This window comes from Monodon monoceros, unplaced genomic scaffold (assembly GCF_005190385.1).
Source record: "Monodon monoceros isolate NGI ecotype Baffin Bay Population unplaced genomic scaffold, NGI_Narwhal_1 Super_Scaffold_3, whole genome shotgun sequence".
Taxonomy (NCBI): Eukaryota; Metazoa; Chordata; class Mammalia; order Artiodactyla; family Monodontidae; genus Monodon; species Monodon monoceros.
In genome coordinates this window covers 34,297,439-34,319,661 of record NW_021703780.1, presented here as the reverse complement: position 1 = coordinate 34,319,661, position 22,223 = coordinate 34,297,439, and the positions used below count along the sequence as shown (strand labels likewise).

Sequence of the window (22,223 nt, the reverse complement as noted above, 5' to 3'; positions counted from 1 at the left end):
TGCACATCCCTCTTCCTTGCTCTGCATTTTCTCCTTGGAATTGATCACTATCTAAGTTACTGTATGTTTCACCTAAGTGTCTTGTTATTGTCTGTGTTCTGCACTGGCAAAAAAGCCCCAAACGGTTGGGGCTTGTTTTTATTCACCGCTGAGTAAAAGGCCTATAGCACTGCCTGTTGCATAGTAGCTGCTTTTGTGAGAATGACTATCCAGGGAAGGAAGGAACAGGGCTTTGGATCAGGTCTTTGAATCTCCAAATCTTACAGTTTCATCATTATTCCATGTGGCTCTATTTATGTAGTACTAAGAACATCAACTGAGTTGGACTTTTGGAAAATCATTGCACACTGGCCGTGTAGCATCACGCAGACCAACAGCTCTCGATTTGCCTTCTAGGAGTGCTAATTAGGGTTCTGCAAGGAAGGCTCCTAAGGCCACTGAATTGGGAAGCACAGCCCACTCTCGCTCACCCTTTCAAAAGCTCTCGCTGCACTAGCAAGTTCGTAGAAGTGTTGAGAAATTCTGTGGCAGTAAAGAAATTTGAATTAATGTTTAATCCTGCATTGCTCCTTTTTTTAAGCTAAATATACTCCTATTTTTTTTGCATAACAACTATTAATGCCTTGAGGAAGTAGAGCTCTATTGCTCCCAGTTTAAGGAGCACAGATGCAGACAAAACAACCAGCTGATTAAAAAAAGATACATAGTAAACTTAAAAACCTATTCCAATCAGATATGACTTTACTGTGAAGATTTGAGTTCCATCATTCTGTCTCTTTAAGGGTAAATCTCCGACCTGAAACCCTTCAGGGTGAGACTTACTCTGCATTTTATCTGTAGTGAGTGTTATTCCTGAACAGCACTGTCCAATAGAAACATAATACGCGCCACGAATATAATTTTAAATTACATATTAAATTACATTTAAATTACATGGCCATATTAAAAAAGTGAAAAGAAACAAGTGAAATCAATTTTGATCAAGTATTTTACTTAACCCACTATATCCAAAATATTATTTCAACATGTAATCAATACAAACAGTTATGAATGAGATGTTCAACATTCTTTTATTTGTACTAAGTCTTCAAAATCCAAGTGTATTTAACACTTAGAGCACATTTCAAATGCTTAATAGCCTTATGTGACTATGGGCTTCCACAATGGACGGCACCGTTAGAGCAGGTGTTAGCCAACTGTAGCCCAAGGGCCAAATCCAGCCTGCCACCTGTATTTGTAAATAAAGCTTTATTAGAACATGGCCATGCTCATGTTTGCATACGGTCTATGTCTTTTTTCATGCTACAGTGGTGGAAGTAAGTAGTTGCAGCAGACAGAATATGGCCAGCAAAAGCCTAAAATATTTGCTGTCTTGCCCTTTACAGAAAAAGTTTGCTTACTTCTGTTCCAGAGGATTTTCTTTTCTTTACATCTTCTTCATTATGGTCACCCTCATTAAAAGCCTTTGTCAACGTGCCTATTTCCATGCAGCTCTGCTCTGAGCTCCCATGAGCAAAAGCCCACCCTTCCAGTCCCTGCTTTCGCCCATCTCCTCCTTGAGGGGTACCAGCCTGCCCTGACCCAGGTCGCAGCAGGCACATCCATCCCAGAGGTGTCTACATGTGGAAGCTTTTGTGCCACCTTCTCCATGCCCAAATGCATGGCCTTCTAGGTCCCTCTTCTTATGTTTATCACAAGGACAAGTCTTTGCAAGAGCTGGTTCTGCCCATTTTTCCACTTTCTTTCTCACGACTCTTTCTTCCTTTGTTCTTCTTACTTCGACTACACTCAACCTCTCTCACTTATAATTGCCAGGCTTGATCTTCCTCCGGGACTTCCTCCAAGCCCTGCTCTCTTCCCGGCTTCTCCCCCACCTCCACTCCTGCCTGACCAAGCTCCTAGCCCACCTCCAGGCTCAGCTTAAATGGCACCTGCTCCAGGAAGCCTCTCCAAAACCTAGACCAAAACAGACCTTCCTGCTGTGGACCCCTTAGCACCCTATACTTGTCCTACGTATTGCTCACCACACTTATACAATTCCTTAATCACTTTCATATCTGTCTCCCTAGGCTGGAAACTCCACAAGGCAGGGAATTTATCTACCCTGTCCACCCAGCACCCTGTACCACACCCGACTTGTAGTAAGTGCCCAATCAGTATCGAATGAGTGAATGAATAAAATGTGGTGCTGAGCCAAGGGAGCTTCTGGCATTGTCACTGAGCTTCTGAGTTCTGTATCAGCTCTGCCCAGGGCTCACTTGGCTGATCGGCTGAGAAAACCATCTTCGTGGAGTGGCCTGGTCACGCAGAAGCTTCAGAAGTGTCTTCTACCAGCCATCCGTGTGCTTTCAAGCATGTGGCTCATTGTGGCCATAGAGTCAGGGAGCTCAGAGGTCTCTGGCCCCTTCATCTGCTCAAGGAGAGGTCAGTGGTATCTCCTACACCCACTGGGGACACAGGGATAGCCACACCCAAGGAGGTCCCTTGATAGTTAAGCTGCAGGTGGCTGTGTGCACGCGTGCCTGTGTCCGTGTGCATGTGTATGTTTATGGAGTGGGGGTAGGGTTCTGAAAGCCTCTGGCCCCTTGAGAAGGGCATCCTCCTCATGAGCTCTTGTCAGCAAACACCGCAGTTTCTAAGGCTCAGCAGCACTTTCCAACATCTTCCCATCGCTGCACACACAGGAAATGGTAATGATCATTGTCAAGTGCATCTGAGTCCAGAGCCGAGGCTGTTGGTGGCCTGTGGGGGTATCTTCCACTGTCCCTCCAGATCCTCTTTCTCCTCCCTCTCTGACCCTGCCCTGTGTCCTGGAAGGCTGACAGCATGGGCGGCATCAGTGAGATATGGACTGACTGCCCTGTCCTAAGGCATGCTTGGGCCTTTCCATTCCTGCCTGTGTCGCCTGCCCTCCGGCAGAGAGCGACGGCAGTGGCAGCAAGCAGGAACGATCCGGACACTTTGGGATGCACTCCCTGCATGGGGCCCATGGTTTCAAACAGTTTTGCACCTGTAAATTATGCTAAACAAACCACATTTTTAAAAAGAGTTTGTTGAGGATTAACAAACATCTAACGAATTCAAATCTGTGACATAATAGAGCTGGGTAAATATATTTTAAGTAATCAGCATGGAAGCTTACTGACAGAGAAGTGACTATTGAATCTTAATTAAAATTGTATTCTGAGAACCGTCACCTATTACTCTTACAGCCAACAAAAAGCAGCTTAAACCCCAAGTTGGGAGGGAGGTGAGGGGGATGGGGTAGATAACAGGCAACTAGCGCACACCTGGGGGGGTGGGGAGGATCCCTCTTTTGAGTGGAGATTTGAACAAATGCTAGAAGGAGCAACCCAGGTCCCTCTAAGCATCTCGGAATGGTGTAGGTGGTGGAGGGGACCACGGACAGGTGGTGGATTAGGAGTAGAAGGCCGGTGTCAGGAACAAAGAAGCAGATGAAAGCAGGCAGGGGGGGCCAAAGCTGAGAGAGGTGCGTGGGGATCAGAAGCGAGGCTATGAAATGGATGCTGGTATCAAATGTCAGAATCAGCCTTCACGGGAGGAATCCATCCGCAAAGGAGCAAAAGCTTGTCTGCTCAGAATGTCTATGAGCCAGGACTGGGGGGAGGGGAGGGGCGAGGCAGGGAAGTTGCCAGAGGGACCAGGCGATGAGCTGGAGAGGAAGAGAAACAGTCTCCCCTGGCCCTGCAGTGCCTGAGAGAATCAGCATGTCTCTGGGAGTTTGCCCAGGGTAGGAACAGTTCTCCTCCCTTCCTCCCTAGGTTTCTGGACGCGGTTTTCACAACAACTCTGCAAGGTGAGTGCTGCCACTAGTCCATTAAGATGCTCCGGTGTAATTGCAAAGAGGTGTCCCCACCGGGCGTCTGGAGTCCTCCTTAGCTGAACAGCCTTGTGCAGTGAGCAACCTGATCTACCGTACCTCATGGCCTGAGTATTGCTACCCCTGTTTTAACCACCAGGAAGTGAGGTTCAAAGAGACTTGGACCTGCCCAAACTCTCCCAACTCCCCTGAGAAGAATCATGATTTGATCTCAGGATAGTCTGGCTCCAGGCCGCCCTGAGAGTAGAAGAGGCCCCTCTAGAGGCTTCCATGGGCCTGGTGTACGTAGAAACCGGCTGCCTCTACCATGAGATTGCTTAGTAACCTGCGACAACCCAGCTGTTCAACTAAATTTGGGCACTTGTGTTTCCTGCTTGGGGATGGGCCTGGAAGGAACGCTGCTGGTATTCTCAGAAGCTGAGGCCTAATTGGCTCAGAAAGACCCACCCGCCAGGCCCGATGGTAGTGAGTCACACACATACACACGCACGCACGCACACAATTAAATATACTGGCAATGAATATAGAGTTGTGGAACTAGGCTGGTGGTTTGTAATCAGAATCTCCAGATGGGATTTTATATTTAAAACCAAAGGAAAAACAGAACGATGAGGACAGAAAGGGGAAAACTAAGGGACACAGCAGACATGGCAGCACAAAAGGAAAGTTCCTGTTCCTTCACTTGATGTGGAGACCACAGACTTTCCTCGCCCTTCCCCCAGCCCCTGGCCCTGCCTTCCTGCCAGAACCACCTCGAGCTGTTCCAGACAGAAGAGGCAACATTTAGCAGATGGCTGGCGCGATATATGTGATATCTCTCCACCCTGATTTCCATTTAAAAGATACCTTAGCAACCAGCCGAGGAGCCACCCGCCCCTGGCGCCTGTAAATCAAGTAAGATGCCTGTCTCTGCTTCAGGTAAAAAGAAATGGCCCCTCCAGGGTGCTCCAGGCTGACAGGAAAGTGTGAATTAATAAGAGGGGGAGGGGTTCGTATCTGCCGGGAGAGGCAGCCGCCTGCGTCTTCTTTCCAGACTTGCCCTCTCAGAGTACACGCTGCTTCATAAATCGCACCACTCAAGGCGAGACCTGAAGGGACCTGCACGGGAGTCAGGGGACCAGAAAAGGAAACTTGATTTCCAGACATGGGTTTCCTGAAGGGGCTGCTTCTCTGATCTAGGAGTTGTCAGGTGGCGACCCTGCCTCTAGCGTGGTGCGTGGTTCCAGTTTGAGGCTTCCAGCCCCTGTCCTTGCCCCATCGCCAGCACCTCCACCTCTCAGGCCCTTAGGAAGTAACAGTCTGGGGCCTCTTCTAAGGGTAAGAGAAATAAGTTAGCATCAGAGAACTGTTATTCTCCATCCCCCTCCCTGATGCTGCTTTGCACAGGAATCCTTCTAGAATCTCGAGAAAGAGGGGATGGGGGCAAGTTCAATGAATGTGTTGCAGAGGGAGATAGCTCCTGACCTCAGAGAGCTCCCAGTCTGACGGGGGAGGCATAGCTTTTGACCACAGGCAGCTTCTATGTTGATGCTGGAGTCACAGATTCTAGTTTGAAGGGAGAGGGAGAGAGGGAGAGAGAGACTGAGAGGCAGAGACAGAGAAAGCCAGAAAGCCTGGCCTTGGAAGCTCTTAGCTCCGTGGCTGCAGAAAGACACCCACGCAGGATGGGCAAAAACATTCCCTGTGCTGTCCCCAGGCAAAGCCGGGGAGACAGAGGCCACAACCCAGATCCTGGGACTTCTTCATAAACTAGCTAAAAAGCCTGGTCTTAGATAGCAGAGGTAACAGGAAAGAAAAGGGAAACGAAGTCTAAAACATGCAAGGGCAGAATGAGCCCACTCAGGCTCTGTTTAAACTTCTATTGTGCAAGGTAAGCAGCTCTTCTCATAAGTAAGTTGTTAAGCTCGGAACCGCTTCCTGTCTGCTCTCAGTGACAGCGCGATGCCTCCGTGTTAACGCACCCACGAGAGCTTTGATTCTGTGGCAGTGTAATTACGTGCTTCCCTGTTTTCTACCCTATTCACCTGGGAACCCCTTCTTGGCAGGGACTGTATTTTGTACTTAGCACCAGTACTTAGCACAGAGCAGGCGCCAGGGGCATGTTTGATGAGAGAATGAATGAGTGAATGAGCGAACGAATGAACGGGAGCTCCAGCACGAACAGCCGTACACCTTGGCACCCTGTACACGCCTTCTCACTGCGGGAGTGTGCGCGCCCCCGTCGGCGCATTCACGCCCTGGAGAACAGCCCCCCAGCCGAGGCCAGTGAGGGGGGTGGGAGATGAGGACCTCAGCTTCCTCGCCGGTTGGGTGGACCGACTCCGAGGCACGTTCTGCACAGTCTCCCACGGGTCCCCAGTGAGACCGGGCCGCAGTGGCCCTTCGCGGTCACCTGCTTCTAACACACCCCGCTACTGGCTGCCTTCCCCTCCCCTCTTCGCCTCCCATCCCTCTTCCCCCACCTGGGTGTCCCACGATCGCGGGCCAAGTAAGCCGCTTGCACTCAAATCCGTGTTTCAAGTCCGCTTCTGGGCAATGCAGCCCAGGGCACACGCTTACTTACAACTCTCACGCTATAAGGTACCCGCCGAGCCTGGGCCACTGTGGAGACGTCAGATGCGTGGGAATCAGACATGATGGGAAAGCCACGCACGTTCTCGTCGATGACTAACGCAAACAGGCCACTTATCGGGGGAAAGAGACCTTCGCTCCCACACAAATGGTAAGGTATTGAGAGCTGAATGGAAAATGGCTTCTACCCAACCAGGGCTGTGCAACGTCTCGAGACACGTGCGAGCCGGTGTGTGGACGCGTGTTCACGTGCGGATGGGCGCGCGCCCGACTGAACGTGCCGGAGGCGCCTCCGCGGGTGAGCGAGCGGGCGCCCCCCGGACGGAGGCGACGACCGAGGGAAGCTGTGGGTCTGGCGAAGGGCGGGCTGTGTGGGTGAGGCAGGGCCTGGCTGCGCGTGAGGCGGCCTGTGAGGGGCGGGCGTGTGAGGGAGGGGCGGCAAGCGGATTTGTTCCGCTTTGACGGGCACAAGTGCTGTTTCGCGGCTGCGCTGTCGACCGCAAGCGCGTGCATCTCCATGGCTGCCCGGGATCTGTCCCCGCTTAGGGGACACAGACAGCCTACGGCGCTGGCGGCTCTCAGCATCGCTTCAGGCCTCTCCGCTCCGGCCCTCCGCTGAGAGCGTGTGAGGGCTCAGGCCTCACACAGAGAGACTTCGGCTTTGATTCAGTCATGACTCTCAAGACTCTTCTCTGCAGTAACCCCGGCCCCCGTTTCAAGCATCTTTTAGATTCTATCACCTGGAGCCTCAAGCAAGCGAGGCTCCGGCTCCGGGCGCCTGGGCAGAGCACCGCCTTCTTACCTCAGAGGTGGAATGCGGAGAGCGTGGATACACGGGGATGCGTTTGCGGTCCACTCGGCCTTTCTGGTGCTTTCTCCCTCTCCCAGAGCCTTCCCCAGCAGATTCATAGCCAAGGACCCGTCTTCGCCATTTTAGCCCCTTCATCTTGGCCTGCCCTAAACCACAGAGCACCGCAGGTTCACGGACTCACCAGCACCCGCCACCAAGCACCCCTGGCCTCTCTCTGGTCCCCACGCTCCAGGGAGCGAGTGTGTGGTCCCCTCTGGGACCCTGGTGACGAAGGGAGAAGCGGGGTGGATAACTCAAAGCGGCAGATAATCCAAAACCCATTTCCATTCGGCCGGGAATGTTCACTCTGGGATTTACTCTCCTCATTGTGTTTGGCGCAGGCTAAAATTAAAATTGGCTTTTCTCCTTCAAGCCAACCAGGCTACAGGCTAGGCAACGGCTGGATAGCACTGAAGTTTAGTCCGGCTAGACAAATTAATTATGGGTTAACAGCTGACGAGGATATCAGACTTGAAGGTCAATAGAGGTAGGGGTTGGATCTCCCTCAGCAGACTGGGGCTCCCTGAGGCCGGGGCTGTGTCTCCCGCAGACCGGGGCTCCCTGAGGGCGGGGCCGTGGCTAGCATCTGCCCACAGTTCTTCCTCTGGGATCTGAGGCTAATATTAGCAGTGTCCTGCTCCTCACAGACCCCTCTTCTTACCCCACCCTGGGAAGCCCAGGTGAGGGCCGGGCCCCCCTGAAGCAGCCCTTCCCCGCAAGTCCTCAGCTGGGCCTCAGCAGGGGCGCCCCCCAGCGTAATATCACTGAAGCTCACAGGCTGCTCTGAGAAGGGTGATGTCTCGTTGCACAGGCCTGTGGTTATTACCCCTCCCTGTTATTATGCATTTGGCGCAACGTCAAGCGTGGCATATTTAATCTTGGACTCCTAGTAACACCTCTGATTATTAAAAGAAAAAGAATTTAGACAATCAGATTGGCTTGATGGGAGTTTATCTGCCTGTTTGTGGGTGGCGGGGAGGGCGCTCCTGCAGTGGGGGACACAGTTACAGACAAAGATTCCCATGTTGCACCTCCAAGGTCAGGTCTTTCTTTGGCCTTGAAACAGAACCCTCGTCACCTCTTGGCCAACCTAGACTTACAAGGTGACACGAAAGCAAGAAGACTTTTCAGTCGGGGCTACCTTTGATGTTTTATAGAGTTCCCACAAATTCCCTCAGTAGACGTAAGTCATGAGAAAACGCCACACTAGGAAAAAGGCCTATTTGTGGGGTCCTGTGACGCGCTGTCCCGTGTCACATGCCCCGGCTGAGCAGCACCAAAGGGCCAGGAGGGGTGGTGAGGCAGGGCTGCCCAGCCCCTCGGGGGTGGGGGGCAGGGTGCCAGGCCTGATGCCCGCTCTACGTCCAGGCAAACTCCTCCTCATAGACCAGCTCTAGCTCCGGCGCCCCAGGCTTCCTCCCACTTTGTAAAAAGTATCTTCCTGTGTCCTCCCAATTCTGGACGGAAGGGACAGAGAAACATCACGAGTCGGGGAGGAACAGATGAAAGAACGGAAGGGATACCTGAAGGGAGTTTAGTGAAGGAAGTTTAGACTATTTACAGAAGTGTGGGCAGGGTTAGGGGAACCCAAGAGGGGTGATGTGGCCCCCAGGGGCTGGCAACAGAGGGAGGCTTTTCAAACCCTTTCATCCCTAGGCCTGAAGGGTTGAAGGCAGAGGGCAGCTCCCAGGACGCACGCAGTGTTACAGACACGGGAGCGGGATAGGGGTGGATACAACCCGCTGACCAACTACAGCCTGGGAGGGGGCTGGCCAAGGAAACGGTCCCCTCTCTCTCCTCCCGCCTCTCACCTCCTCCTGGGCCTCCCAGTCGCCAAACCCAGGAAGCTAGAGGACAAAGGAGCCTGCAGGAAGTGGTCCACACAGGCCAGCCTCCCAGGGCACAGGCAGGGCAGATAAAGGTGGAGAGTTCACCTGCAGGAGCAGCTGGACAATGATCTGCACACAGAGAGAGCAGCCTTCTCTCTTGTCAACTTTCCCGGTGAGTTGTTGGGTAATAAAACCACTTGTAGGGCTTCCCTGGTGGCACAGCGGTTGAGAGTCCGCCCGCCGATACAGGGGACGCGGGTTCGTGCCCCGGTCCGGGAAGATCCCACATGCCACGGAACAGCTGGGCCCGTGAGCCATGGCCGCTGGGCCTGCGCGTCCGGAGCCTGTGCTCCGCAACGAGAGGCCACGGCAGTGAGAGGCCCGCGTACAGCAAAAAAAACCCAAAAACCCAAAGACAAACAAACAAAAAAACAACCACTTGTAAGTGTAAGAACAGGGAGGAAAAAGGAGGAAGAGGAGAGAGAGGAGAGAGAGATGTATCCACTGGAAACAATAAACCCCACAGAATCAAGGGCAGTAAATATGAATTCAATTTGCTTTTGCCATTTACACAGCCCAGTCTTCAGTAAGCGCTGACAGGCTGATCAGATAAAAGTCTCCATTGCCACCAGGACGGCACATTTAAATTTTTATTACAAACATCAGGCTCCATTACCCTGGGATTTGCTCTCTGCATTCCTAATGTGGTCTTTCTTCATGTTGGAATGGGAGCACCCTGGCTTCCAGGGACTGACTAATACAGCAGGAAGAGCCTGGTGTAGGAGTTCTGTGACCTGGGTCCCATCCTGGCCCTGCCCATGGCCTCAGCAAGCCACCTCTCCTCTGTGAAGCCTCACCTTCAGTCTCTCTTCTTTTCCCAAACTTGGCTGAAGCACTGCCATAGGCACAGCTGTCACTGTCTGGTAATACCTTCTTCCACCTGAACTAACTGGGGACCTGTGATGAGAGGGTCTTGAGAAAGTGTGTCCTTAAACCTATATTTTTCTGTGAACTTCTCAGAAGGCCAAAGACTTGAATTTGGCTTCAAGAATTCTTACTCTTTAGCCCTTGAAACGTAGATGACGTCATTATCGTCATCATCGTCTATCACCATCCAAAGGTGAACATTTGCTGAGTGTTAATTTCATGCCCATCATTTCATGCTTTAACCCTCTCATCCTCCCACCCACCCTATGGATGTGGTAATTATCCCTATTTTACACATGAGGCAAGTGAGGCTCAGAAAGGTGTTTAGGTGACTTGCCCAGAGTCCCCCTCCTAGTCAGTGACCGCTGGTCCCTCTGGGCTGTCCGAGTGTTTTGTCAATATTGTCAGACTCAGGACCCTAGGACTCACCTAGCTCTCCAGGATAGCCAATCAACAACATGTACAGGGGCTGTAGCCAAACAGTAGGCAGAGTCACTTTATTATCAAACATTTAACTGAGAGAGAATGGGGAGCTCACCCTAGAATTTCGGGGTGGGGTTCTCTGCCCTGATGTGTCAAAGGTCAGAGTGCTCCCAGAGTTAAAGCACAAGCAGGTGAGAGATCAGGGGGCTGGTTGCTCCTGAGTGGTGCCCTTCACACTGGTCCCAGTGGGGGACTGTGAATCGCTCTTCGACTTGCACCATCACTTGGCCTCAGGGTTCAGGGGGGTTGCTGACTTGGAGGAAGGGACTCACTGCTATAAATGGGAAAAGCAAATCAGTGCTTAGTCGAGGCAGTGAGTTTTATGTTTCTCCTGCAACCCCCAGGGTTTAGTCCCAGCAAGCAAGTGCTCCCCTTGAGACCCTAAATCAACCAGCCTCAGGTAGGGTGAAAAAAATCATTATTCTGATAATCAGGAGATCAGAGTGAAGTTAAAGCTGAGAGGAAGCTGCCCCTGCCACAGTGTGACCACGGCTGTCTACCTCTCTCCTACCACCCTCGGTTGCCTCCAATGTACGTGGGAAGGGGGTTTGGGAGCAAGGCGATTTCTGGATCCTCTTCCAGACATAACCTTTCCTAATCCTATTCTTGCTGCCACACTTTCAAAGATCAAATAAATGGTTAAAATATTAATCAATGGTTAAAATATTAATGGCTGATTCGGTTAATTGAGAATTCTGCACTGCTTAACCAAGGAACAGGGTCCCTAACGAAATTTTAGGCATTATCCCCTGATTTGTGGGAATGGCGTTAGGAGAGACGGCAAGGCTGGGAGAGTCTGATTGTTTCTCCTAATTCACATCACATAACTGACTCCTGCCTTTTGACATAAAGCAGAGCCAGAAAGGACGAATGCCTCTGCCTTAAGTTCCCACACAGAGACAAGGAGATTGGATGGAGGCTCCCTAGACGAGTGAAGGAGGACTCAGTCTACTTGGCTAAAGGAAGGAAACAGGGCAACTTCCTGCTGTAGTTGAATGGAGGAGTAGCGGAGAAGTCAGGTTGGAGAGTTGGGAGGGCAATCAGATCAGCCAGCCCTTCCTTGATGCCCAGCGTTGTGCACTTCCTCCATGGTGTGACTGTACAGAGTCCCCTGGTTGTCCGCTAATATCCATTCTCCCCCTTTCCCCAGTAAGAAGCCCCAAGTGTTATTTGGCCACAAAGCCATGCAGAATAAAGACTACATTTCCCAGCCTCCCTTGTACTTAGGTGTGGTCATATGACTAAGTTTTAGCCAATGGGCTATAAGTAAAACACTAGTATGTGATACCCTAGAAGTGTCCTTTAAGAAAGGATGCACCCTTCTTTGCCCCTCCCTCTTTCCTAATAACTGGAATGTTGATGCATGGACAGAACTTGCACAGCTATCTTGGTCCACGAACTGGTAGCCATGTGTTTGAGGATACAAAGTGACAAAACAGAAGGAACCTGGGCACCTGGTGATCATAGCACCACCATAAAGTCCTGGAATCCCTGAAGTTTTTATTTTTGTTTTAATTATAACTTAAAAAAATAGTTTAAGACTCATAAGAAGTTTCAAAAATAGTAAGAATTCCCATAGACTCTTCACCTCACTTTCCCCCGTGATAGCATCTCATATACCTATAGTACATTATCAAAGCAGGAACTTGACATTGTTACCATGCTGTTCACTTGAATATAGACCTTATTGCCTGTACTTTCTACATGAGAGAGAAAAAAAAGTCTTTCTCATTTAGGTTACTTTGTTTTGTTTTTTATCACTCACAATGAAATCAATTTCTGCTATAATTTCCAAAAAGTATAAGGTGGCATCCAAGCTCCATCCCTGAGAAAGGCACATGGCAGGCAGGAGCTGGCCCAGATTCAGGGAACAACCAGACAACCTTCAGGGCAATGTGGAGAAGTCCTTTTGAACAGTGAGGGGCATAGGACTATCGAGCCATCTTTCCCTTTGATGGTGCTGGTGAAAGGACTCTCATCCTCGACCTCCTTGCTCTACCACTGGCCCTGCCAGGCATCCCTGCCCTCATGCCTAACTCTGTGCTCACCCTTCTCTTGCTGGACCCACCTCCACACCCACCTCTTACGTACGCAGAGCTCTGCATCCCCTTGCTAATTCAGGAAGATCTGAGATGCTCATCAGTGTTGCTGGATCCTGGCCCTTCAAAGCCACGTGTTAGTAGGACAGGGGAACGAAGGCGGGTGACATTTGTTGGTATTTTCAACTCGGGTGAAAACAAACAAATTGCACTGGAGTTAAATGTCAAAGAATCCTGAGACTGCTGCATGGGAAGAAGGGAGGAACGTCTCCTCTTGGGGACAGCCTTCTCCGTATCCCTGAACGGGTGCATGTGGGAGATGCAACTGTGTTTGAAGCCTGCAAGGAAGGCCAAGTGGGCCGTGTTCGTCAATGTCCAGCTTCATCCTACTGTAGGCAGGCTGGTTAGACATGTGGGCAGTCCCCAAGCGAGGACACGCATTCATCATCCAGCCGTGCGTCCAGAAAACATATACTGAGAACTGGCTACATAGAAAAGGCTCTACCATAGGTGCTGAGGGGCAACCAAAGATGAAACCAATATGGCTGGTCCCCACCTCCTGGGAACAAGTATCCCGTAGAGAGGACAGAAGGCGTATAAACATATAGTGTAAGAAGAAAATGGTCATCGTCGTTAGGGGTAAGATGTTCTCAGACGAAGAAGAGGAAAGGAGAAGCAGGGATGAATTTGAGGCTTTGCCATGAGGCCTGCAAGATGGACAACATTTAGACGTGCACAGATGTGGGATGAAGGTGGCATTCAACTCAAAGAGATCACCGAGGCATCTCCACCCACATTATTATTAGCTTTACTATCATTGTTCCCCCCAAAACTGGAAGGAAGTGCACCTGTGGAGCTGGACACATGTGATGTAACCCAGCAGCACAGGAAGGGTTTCTGGGGTCTATGAACTTATTGGAATCGTGTGCTGAATTTTGTGTGGTCAAGCATTTTTCTGGCAGGAGTGTCCACAGCCTCCATCAGATTCTGCAAGGTAGAGGTTATTTGCCCCCAAATTGGACCCCTATTCTAGAAGCTGGCAAGAAGCCCTTGCTGGATGTCAAACCATTACTTGTCTGAATGAATACACTCCATGGAGACAGGCTGGAGATTTCTAGATGAGGCTCTTCCTGCACAAGCTCTAGTTCCTGAGACCTGATTTGGAGAGACTAAACCACCCCCAGCCCCAGCTCGAGCGGGTGGGGCAGGAGGTAGAGAAAGGGCGTTGGTGGAGGTCAGCTGGGCAAGCTCTTTCCCAGGGAAGCAGCAACCTCTGCTTATGCCCAGCCCTGCAGTGATTGAATTATCAGCCCTTTCACTTAATGAGCATCTCTCTAGGCTGGCCATGAGACCTGTGTTCGGGAGAGCAGACATTTCATTAGCAGAATTCAGTGGCACTGTGTTGATCCCGGTTTCCTGACAATTATAAGAAGGAACCAGAGTGCCAAGTGGCATCCTTCTGTGAGCCTTGCCTTGTTCAAAACATGCAAGCTCTCTTCCACTCCCTAGTCTTCACGTGTAGCTCTGTGTGACCAGAGGAGGCAAGAAGCCCCTTCTAAGGGACCCCAAAGTACAAGAGGAATGCCTTGTGGGGATGTGCCCTTGGGCCTGGACCACTTTGGCTGCAGAGAGATGATTACAGATTAGGAATGAGGAAGAACGCCACAGGCTGCTGGTGGACAATCTTCCAGGAACCATCACTCCTTCATCTTGTCGCTTCCAAGGGTATCTCTTTCAATGAAAATGACATTATGGATACTCCAGGTCACCACTGGGATTACCATTATCTTCCTTTCTACACGAGGAGAAACAGAGGCACAGGAAAGAGGACAGGGGCACTGGTGGAAGACTCTGGGAGGACTTCTAAAGTGTTCAATCTTACCTCCGCAGTGAAAGTCTTCCAGGAACAAAGGGTGAGGCACATACCAGATTTGCTGTGTAATGTGACAATGCAGGTGGGAGTTTCTCTAGGTCAGCCCGCTTAACATCCATGGTATCAGCCGGCCTCAAGGCCAGAGTCATGGCTGGTCAACATCACAAGTCCAAGGCCACGCAATCCTGGGTCCACCATGCCATCAGTCTGCTCCTGTGATACCGTTAGCATCCCAAGCTGACAATGATCCAGAATTAACCACATGAGCTGTCAAAGCCACAACAGCCAGTGGTGTCGCCAGTAAGGATTATAATGTCACTGTCCACATTGGTGAGTTCTGAGCCCAGGTGGACTCTTACCCCAGGGCATCCTGAGTGTGGGAGAGAGGAGTGCCCTTTGGTCTATGGGTCTGTGGTGTGTGAGCACAACCCTCCCTAAATTCTCTACATCAAAACCTAGAAGAACTGAGGGACTAGACCCACCTGACTGTTCCATCAGGTCCAGAAGACCTTACAGATGGTGACAGGGCTCTGAGAGGAGCCACACAGATCCACTAACAGGAGAAAGATGACTGATGACATCAGCAAGTTTCCCTGAAGACAACTGTGTGAACAAATGGAATTTTCCTTCTCCCCCACACCTCCTTATCACATGGGAAGGGAAACACACATTGAGAGAGGGAGGGAGGGAGTGCGAGAGAAAGATGGAGAGAGAAAGGGAAGGAAGAAGGGAGGAAGGAAGGGAAGAGGGAGGGAAGGAGAGCGGAAGAGGGGGCAGAGAGGGAGAGAATATAAATGAATACATGGAACTTTGGAAACAGACACACCAGCCCCCTAGGGCAAGATGCTGGATTGTAGCGTAAGTTACTTATGCAGAATAAGAGTGACCTGTTGCCAAGTGTAGGAGATGAAGCAGTAGGTGATTTCCTCCCCATGGGGGATGCTCTATGGCCCTGCTCCACTCTGATCACCACTGCAGGTGGAGGCCCCAGCTAGCTCCAGTAAGCAATCAGCAGTGCTTCCCTATGTGTGTCCTGTAAGGAACTCTTACCCTGGGAAAGTCACTGATTGTGTCAAGAGGCTGGAGGGAAAAGGAAGAAGGGAAAAGGAGAGTTGGAGAGTGAGGTTGTGGCAATGCTTTTGTGGAGAAAGGGGGATGTGATTGGCTGGCACTGATATTCTCATCTATATCCCACTATGGAGGATGGATGAAGGAAGTCTCAGCTCTCTCTGGCTTTAAGGATCTAAGAGGGAAGCATCCCTATAAAAAACATCACCCCAACACCCCGACAGCCACCACCCTTAGCAAAACCACTCCCACCATAACTCCCCCAATGGTGGAAGCCTCCCCCCACCGCTCCCCCCCCGCAGACATTCACAGACACACACAACTTCCTTTGAGTTGGCTTTGATGTCCAGATGTTTCTTCCCTCTGGGTTCAAAAATCCTTCCTTTTTCCCCAAAGGCATTTCCCCAAGGGAAGTGTGGTCAGGACTGGAAGGAAGTCCAGGAAGGTTGCAGGAAGTTGCAGGAAGGTTTGGAGTTTTACTCACAGATCCCTCGCAGGGTCTCTGATTTGCTGGGTGCATGCTTTGTGCCCAGGATCAGAAAGTCACTCATACTGACCATCCTTTACAGCGAACTAATTTCAAGGTTCTCACAGATATGCCAAAGCTCAAAGTCAACAGGCATGTAAAAGTCCAGCCCCATCCATCATGCATTGGGTTCAAACATCTACCAGCCTCTCCCTGATTCAGGTTAACCCTCAGTCCCCATGAGCTTTTGTGCTGGACAATCTCTCTGCTCCATCTCATCCTGTTAGAATGGGCAGGTAAAAAGTCAGACCTTCATTACGTTAAAACTCCCTCAGGACTTCCCTGGAGGTCCAGTGGTTAAGACTTTGCCTACCAATGCAGGAGGTGCATTCTAACATCCTGTTAGAATGGGCAGGTAAAAAGTCAGACCTTCATTACGTTAAAACTCCCTCAGGACTTCCCTGGAGGTCCAGTGGTTAAGACTTTGCCTACCAATGCAGGGGGTGCAGGTTCGATCCCTGGTTAGGGAGCTAAGATCCCACATGCCTCGTGGCCAAAAAACCAAAACGTAAAACAGAAGCAGTATTGTAACAAAATTCAATAAAGACTTTAAAAATGGTCCACATGAAAAAAAATCTTTAAAACAAAAACTCCCTCAGTGTCTAATATACTCAACCTTATTCATAATTAAGGAAATGCAAATGAAAACATCTCAATATTTTTTATTGACAGGGTGGTAAAGACTGTGAATACCCAGTGCTGGTGGGGCTATAGGCAAACAAGTACAACAAAATACTGTTGGGGTAGTGAGGAGAGGGTGTGCAAATTAGGAATATGCTTTGGCAACACATATAGAAATTCAAATTGCATCCACTAGTCCACATCTAGGAAGTTAATTCTACACAGATACTTGCCCATATGCACAAAGAAGAGGATTTCATTACAGCATTGTTTACAATAGACAAAGACTGTATATAATTTAAGTATTCACCTGTAGCACATCCATATTTGAAATGCTGAGTTGCCAAAACCTAATGTATCGTCAGATCCTATATGTACCCCCCAAAAGGATACACACTTTATCTATCTATCTATCTATCTCTCATCTACCTTTGATTTATAAGCCAGACAATATTTGGAAGAACACAGAAAGACTGTGGTTTCTCTGGGAACTGTACCTGGAAATCTGGGCCATAAAAAAGACTTTCATTTTACCATTCACACTTTTTTACTGTTTCCATTCTTTATTGAAAGGCACTACCTCTATAATAAAAAAAGTAGTTATAAATACCTTAAATAAATGAAAATGTCTTAATCTCCCCCCCTCGCCCCCGTATTCCTACTGTTCCTGCCTTTGAGCCATTTCCCCCACTTGGACCACAGCAGGAGCTCTCTGTTGCCCTTGTTCTCATTCCTCTATGAGTGGTTGCCTCTGCGTCACCATGGGATTCGTGTGTGTCACCCTATCAAACACACCATGATCTCCTGGCCTCACCTGGCTCCCAGATCATTAGCCACTTGCCCCATCTCAGTGGCCGCCATGGCAGAACACTTCCATGAAGACAAGCGTGGCCTGGAACAAGACGCCACATTCCAAGGCATGAGATCTGGCTTCTACAGCAGCTCCCCAAAGGGGCCAGTGGAAACAGGAGACAGGAGAAAGCCAGGCAGCTAGCTTCCTCTATTGCCTCTTCCCTCCAAAGTATGGATTCTCCACACAACCTGTCCCGAGAATTTTTGCTCAGCTGAGCAGGTTCATCTGATGCCTCCTTGTGGCTTGTTGTGAAGCAGTGGCCATCGCAATGACAGTGACCCATCACCATGCCGTGCCTCCCATCCTTCCCTGCCTTCCTCCCCTTCTCCCTCACTCTCACTGCCCTGGGACTGTACCTCCCAAATAAGCATCAGTATTTAATCTCCACTCCAGGCTCTCATTTCTAGGAACCCCAGGCTAATATAACCATACTGACAATTACTTGTTTCTAGGTCTCTTTGTATCTTTCAAATTTAGGGTACAAAAGGAGACTCGACCTTTATGAGACTAGAATTCAGCTTGATCTGAGACCTCTTGGATACCGTGGTAGGTAGCACTCCAAGATGGCCTCTAAGAGGCCACCTCTTGTAGAATCCCTTCCCTTTGAGAGTGAGGAAGTGGGATGTGGGGACTTGTGAATATGATGGCATATTACTCCTGAGATTACGTTACATTATATGACATAAAAGTTTTGTGGATGTTACTAAAGAAGGTCCCTCATCAACTGACTTTGAGTTAATCAAAAGGGAGATTATCCTGCATGGGCCTGACTTAATCAGGTGAGCCCTTAAAAGGGACTCAGCCCTTCCTAAGATCAGAGGGGTTTCTCTTGCTGGCCTTGAAGGTGCAAACTACCATGCTGTGGAAGGGTCGTGTGGCAGGGAACAGTGGGCAGCCTCTAGAAGCTAAGGGAGGCCCCCAGTTGACAACCAAAAAGAGAGCAGGGGCCTCAGTTCTATAACCACAGGGAACTGAATTCTGCTGGCAATCTGAAAGAGCTTAGGGGTGGATATCTCCCTAGCTGAGCCTCCAGGTAAGAATGCCTTGATTTCAGCTACGTGAGACCCCGAGCAGAGGATCTACAGACACAGCAAGGCAATACATCTGTGTTGTTTAAGCCACTAATCTGTGGTCATTTGTTATGCAGAGATATAAAACTAATACAGATATCCAGAAGGGTGGTTTCACTTCCGACTAAAAGGAAGAGGCAGCTAGCTGCACAGACGGCCAGAGGAGAAAGACACTGCGCCAGAGGGAAGTGGATTGAGGAAAGAGAGACTGAGAGAAACCGGATCCAGGCATGCCAATGAGATTTGTTTCCTAAGCCAGAAATAGCTGGATTCCGCAGCCACTCTGGGTACTTATAATTGCTGTTATCTTTGTATCTTCTGCTCTCACGTAGGGAAATAAAATAACAATAATGATGTTGATGACCATGATGATGACGGTGATGACGGTAATGATGGTGGTGATGGTGACAATAGCACAGTGGTAACCCCTTGGTTTGCACAGCCCTTTCTAGTTAACAAAACTGGTATATTTGTTTGCATGTTTGATTCTCCAAGATTCCCGGAGAGAATATTTTCATCTCTATTTTACAAATGAAGAAAATGAAAACAGAGATTGGAAGCCTCTCCATAGTTACACAGTTATTAAACGGCTGTCCAGGACCCAAGGCTCATGGCTCCCTCCCGGAAAAGAGAAGAATGAAGAAAGAGCAGCTGTGTTCCTTGGGTCGAGGCCACACGAACAAGCCTCAAAGGCAGCCCTACTCATACTTACTTAGAGGAATTTTGGCACCTGGGAAAAATGGCACCAGAGTCCCTCTCAGCCTATACGTGCTTTTCTCTAACAAGTAACAGGTCGACCATATAGCTCTTCGGCATTTTACTCAGCGAGAGATTAGGCTGGTCATCATCCCTCCCCTCCAGGCATCCCACACTCTCCCCTCTGCACCTCCTCCCCTTTCCTCTTTCTCCTCCCCCTCTTCCCCTACCTGTTCTTACTCCCAGACTCTGCCCACTAAGAATACCATGGCCATATGGAGGTATGAATGAATAATGTTGGCTGTACATGCCTGTCTGCAAGCCAAGAGAAAGTGTGCATTTTAAGAGGGTTTTCCCACGGCCCTAACCCAAAAAAAGGGATTGTAATTATGTGGATTTGAGGCCTGGAAATATAAGTAAGCTGCCTAATTTGCAAGAAAGCTCAGCATCTACAAGGAGTTTCCGGGTATGGGATTAGCCTTTCCTCCCCCAGATGACTATCTTATCAGTCACAAAGGTCATTATTTGCGACAATTTGTTGTTATTCCCAGGGAAGAGTAAGTGGAGCTTGCCTTATTGTCAGACTAGGGTTACATCAGAAATGAGAAAACTCTTAAAAAAGCTTAAGGTGCCATTATTTGCCATGGGATCTTGAGCAAAACATTTGTGGTCCACATGTCTAGTGTTCGGCAACACCCACCTCTCCCCGCTTCCAGACAACACTCCTCGACCCGGCCCCCTTGCAGGTCCGTGAGCTCTGTGACTACGTCTGGCTAATGAAATGTGAGCAGACTGTGTGTCGTCATCAGACATGATTCTAGTCTCTCTCGTGCCCTGCCATGAGGACCAAGGGGGTTACATGGTCCAGATGATGAATCTACGAGAAGACGGAGCCATCATCAGCCTGGATCTCTGAGAACCACATGGAGGACGGCTGCCCTGGAGAGTCACTCAGGCACCTTTTACTTCATGTGGGTGAGAGGTAAACCTTTGTTGTGTTCAGGTACTGCGATTGGGGCTGCTTGTTATTAAAGCGTAACTAGATTATCCTAACGAATATATCACATAACTTCACTGTCTTCTCTTTGATGATGTGGAGAAAACCTGCCAGGCTTCATCCTAGGGTAGCCATGAGGAACAGACAAAACCACGGACAACTGCTTTGCAAACGTGAATCGATGTCAGGACAGGTCAGAGAACACGGCCAGCTCACCAGAATGGAGGTTTTGTTGATACTTGGTGCCGTTCCTTCATGTAACCAGGGATGGCCCTGGTGCAGGAGGCGGGGAGGGCTGGGTGGTGGACATTCTCGTGAAATGAGGTACTGCTTAAGAGCAGCAGAAGCCCAGAGGGCCCAGGAAACAGCAACACACATTCCTTTTAGTGCTCAGTTCCACTGCTATCTGCATAATTGGGTTCTAAGTCCTAGCTCCATTGGGAGCTGATGGTCCAGAGCAACATGAAATAACTGTCAGCTGCCTCTATTTCCTCAACAGTCAGAGAAGAAACACCAAGCACTCTGATTCCTTCTGCTAACAGACCCCATCCCTTCCCCAGGGCTCCACTGGGCACAAAGTAGCAGCCAGAGACCACTTCCCAGGCCCTCCTAGGGTTGGGTGTGACAATGTGATCTTGTGTTTTCCAAAGAAAGCGTGCAGAAGCGATGAGTGCAACTCCTGCATCCCTTGTTTTAAACAAGAGCCTTTATACTCAGCTTCTCTTTCCGGTTCCCACATGTTGGAAAGCAAATGTGCCAGCCACACAGCTCCAACCATGCAGGTGGGCACAATGCCCAGGGGAGAGCTGAGGCACAAGACAAAAGGAACCTGGGTCTGAATGCTCTGCCAATCACAGTGGCCCCACCAGCCTGAACCAGCTAGACTGTTATGTGAGAGTAAAACATACCTTCATCTTTCTTAAGCCACTCTCTCAGGACTCTGTTAGAGCAACTTCACATTTATACTAACTGATACGCTGGATAAAAAGAGGCTGCAGTGAACGTTTTGGTTTACTCCACACATGCTTTCCAAGAACGCATAGGACCAACTGCAACAAAAGCAATCTTTCTTTTTTATAAGCCTGGCTAAAGATCGCGTCCTCCCTAAGAAGAAAAGCCAGGTCCTTCTCCTAGGCAGGCAGGTTGGGGGCTCTGAAGGGTCTAGCAATCTATTACCCCCACCGTCTAACACTCCTCACTTTCCCCAATAATCCAAGGAAATTGTCTCTCCAGCTTGGCTGCCACATTCTCAACAAAGTGGACAAACTCTATGATGGGACTGGCATAGGAATAAAGTCTTAGACCAGAGGAGCTGCCATGGAAGGGGATGACAGGTCCGCCTGGTATCCCTGCCCAGGGGGTGATGGAATAGAGTAAGAGGCTTAGGTAGCCTGTGAGTAATGTATAACTCCCTTGTGGATTGCAGTGAAATTGAAAACAGTCTTTTTATGCAAATAGAGATATTTCAAGTACAGATACAAACATTCGCCCTTTGCCGTGAACGTCCCTTAATCCATAGCCCACCCTTTCCTGCTTCTTAATGGCCTCCACCTCCTCTCTGCAGGTCCTATCTTATCAGTCTTTTAGGGCCCAGAACAAATGCCACCTCTTCCCCTCGAAAAACCTGCATGTTGTCCACACCCAGATCAATTGCTCCCTTCTCCAATCAGCTAAAGCATTTTTATCTGTGCTTCCTTGGGGACACCTGGAACTTTGTACCTTGTAGATGGGTTGGTGAAGAGGCATAATGAAGGCTTGGGGAGTAGCTGGAGAGAGGATCTTTGTTTTACTTTTTTTTTTTTTTTTTTTTGCGGTACGCGGGCCTCTCACTGTTGTGGCCTCTCCCGTTGCGGAGCACACGCTCCGGACGCGCAGGCCCAGCGGCCATGGCTCACGGGCCCAGCTGCTCCGCAGCATGTGGGATCTTCCCGGACCGGGGCACGAACCCGTGTCCCCTGCCGATACAGGGGACACGGGTT

At 49.7% G+C, this 22,223-nt stretch overlaps 1 protein-coding gene across 2 annotated transcripts in view; it reads right to left on the bottom strand.

Annotated features, from left to right (window-relative positions):
• The window catches only part of LRFN2 (leucine rich repeat and fibronectin type III domain containing 2), a 175,686-nt gene that overhangs the window by 37,152 nt on the left and 116,311 nt on the right, over nucleotides 1-22,223 (bottom strand). The window lies entirely within an intron of this gene.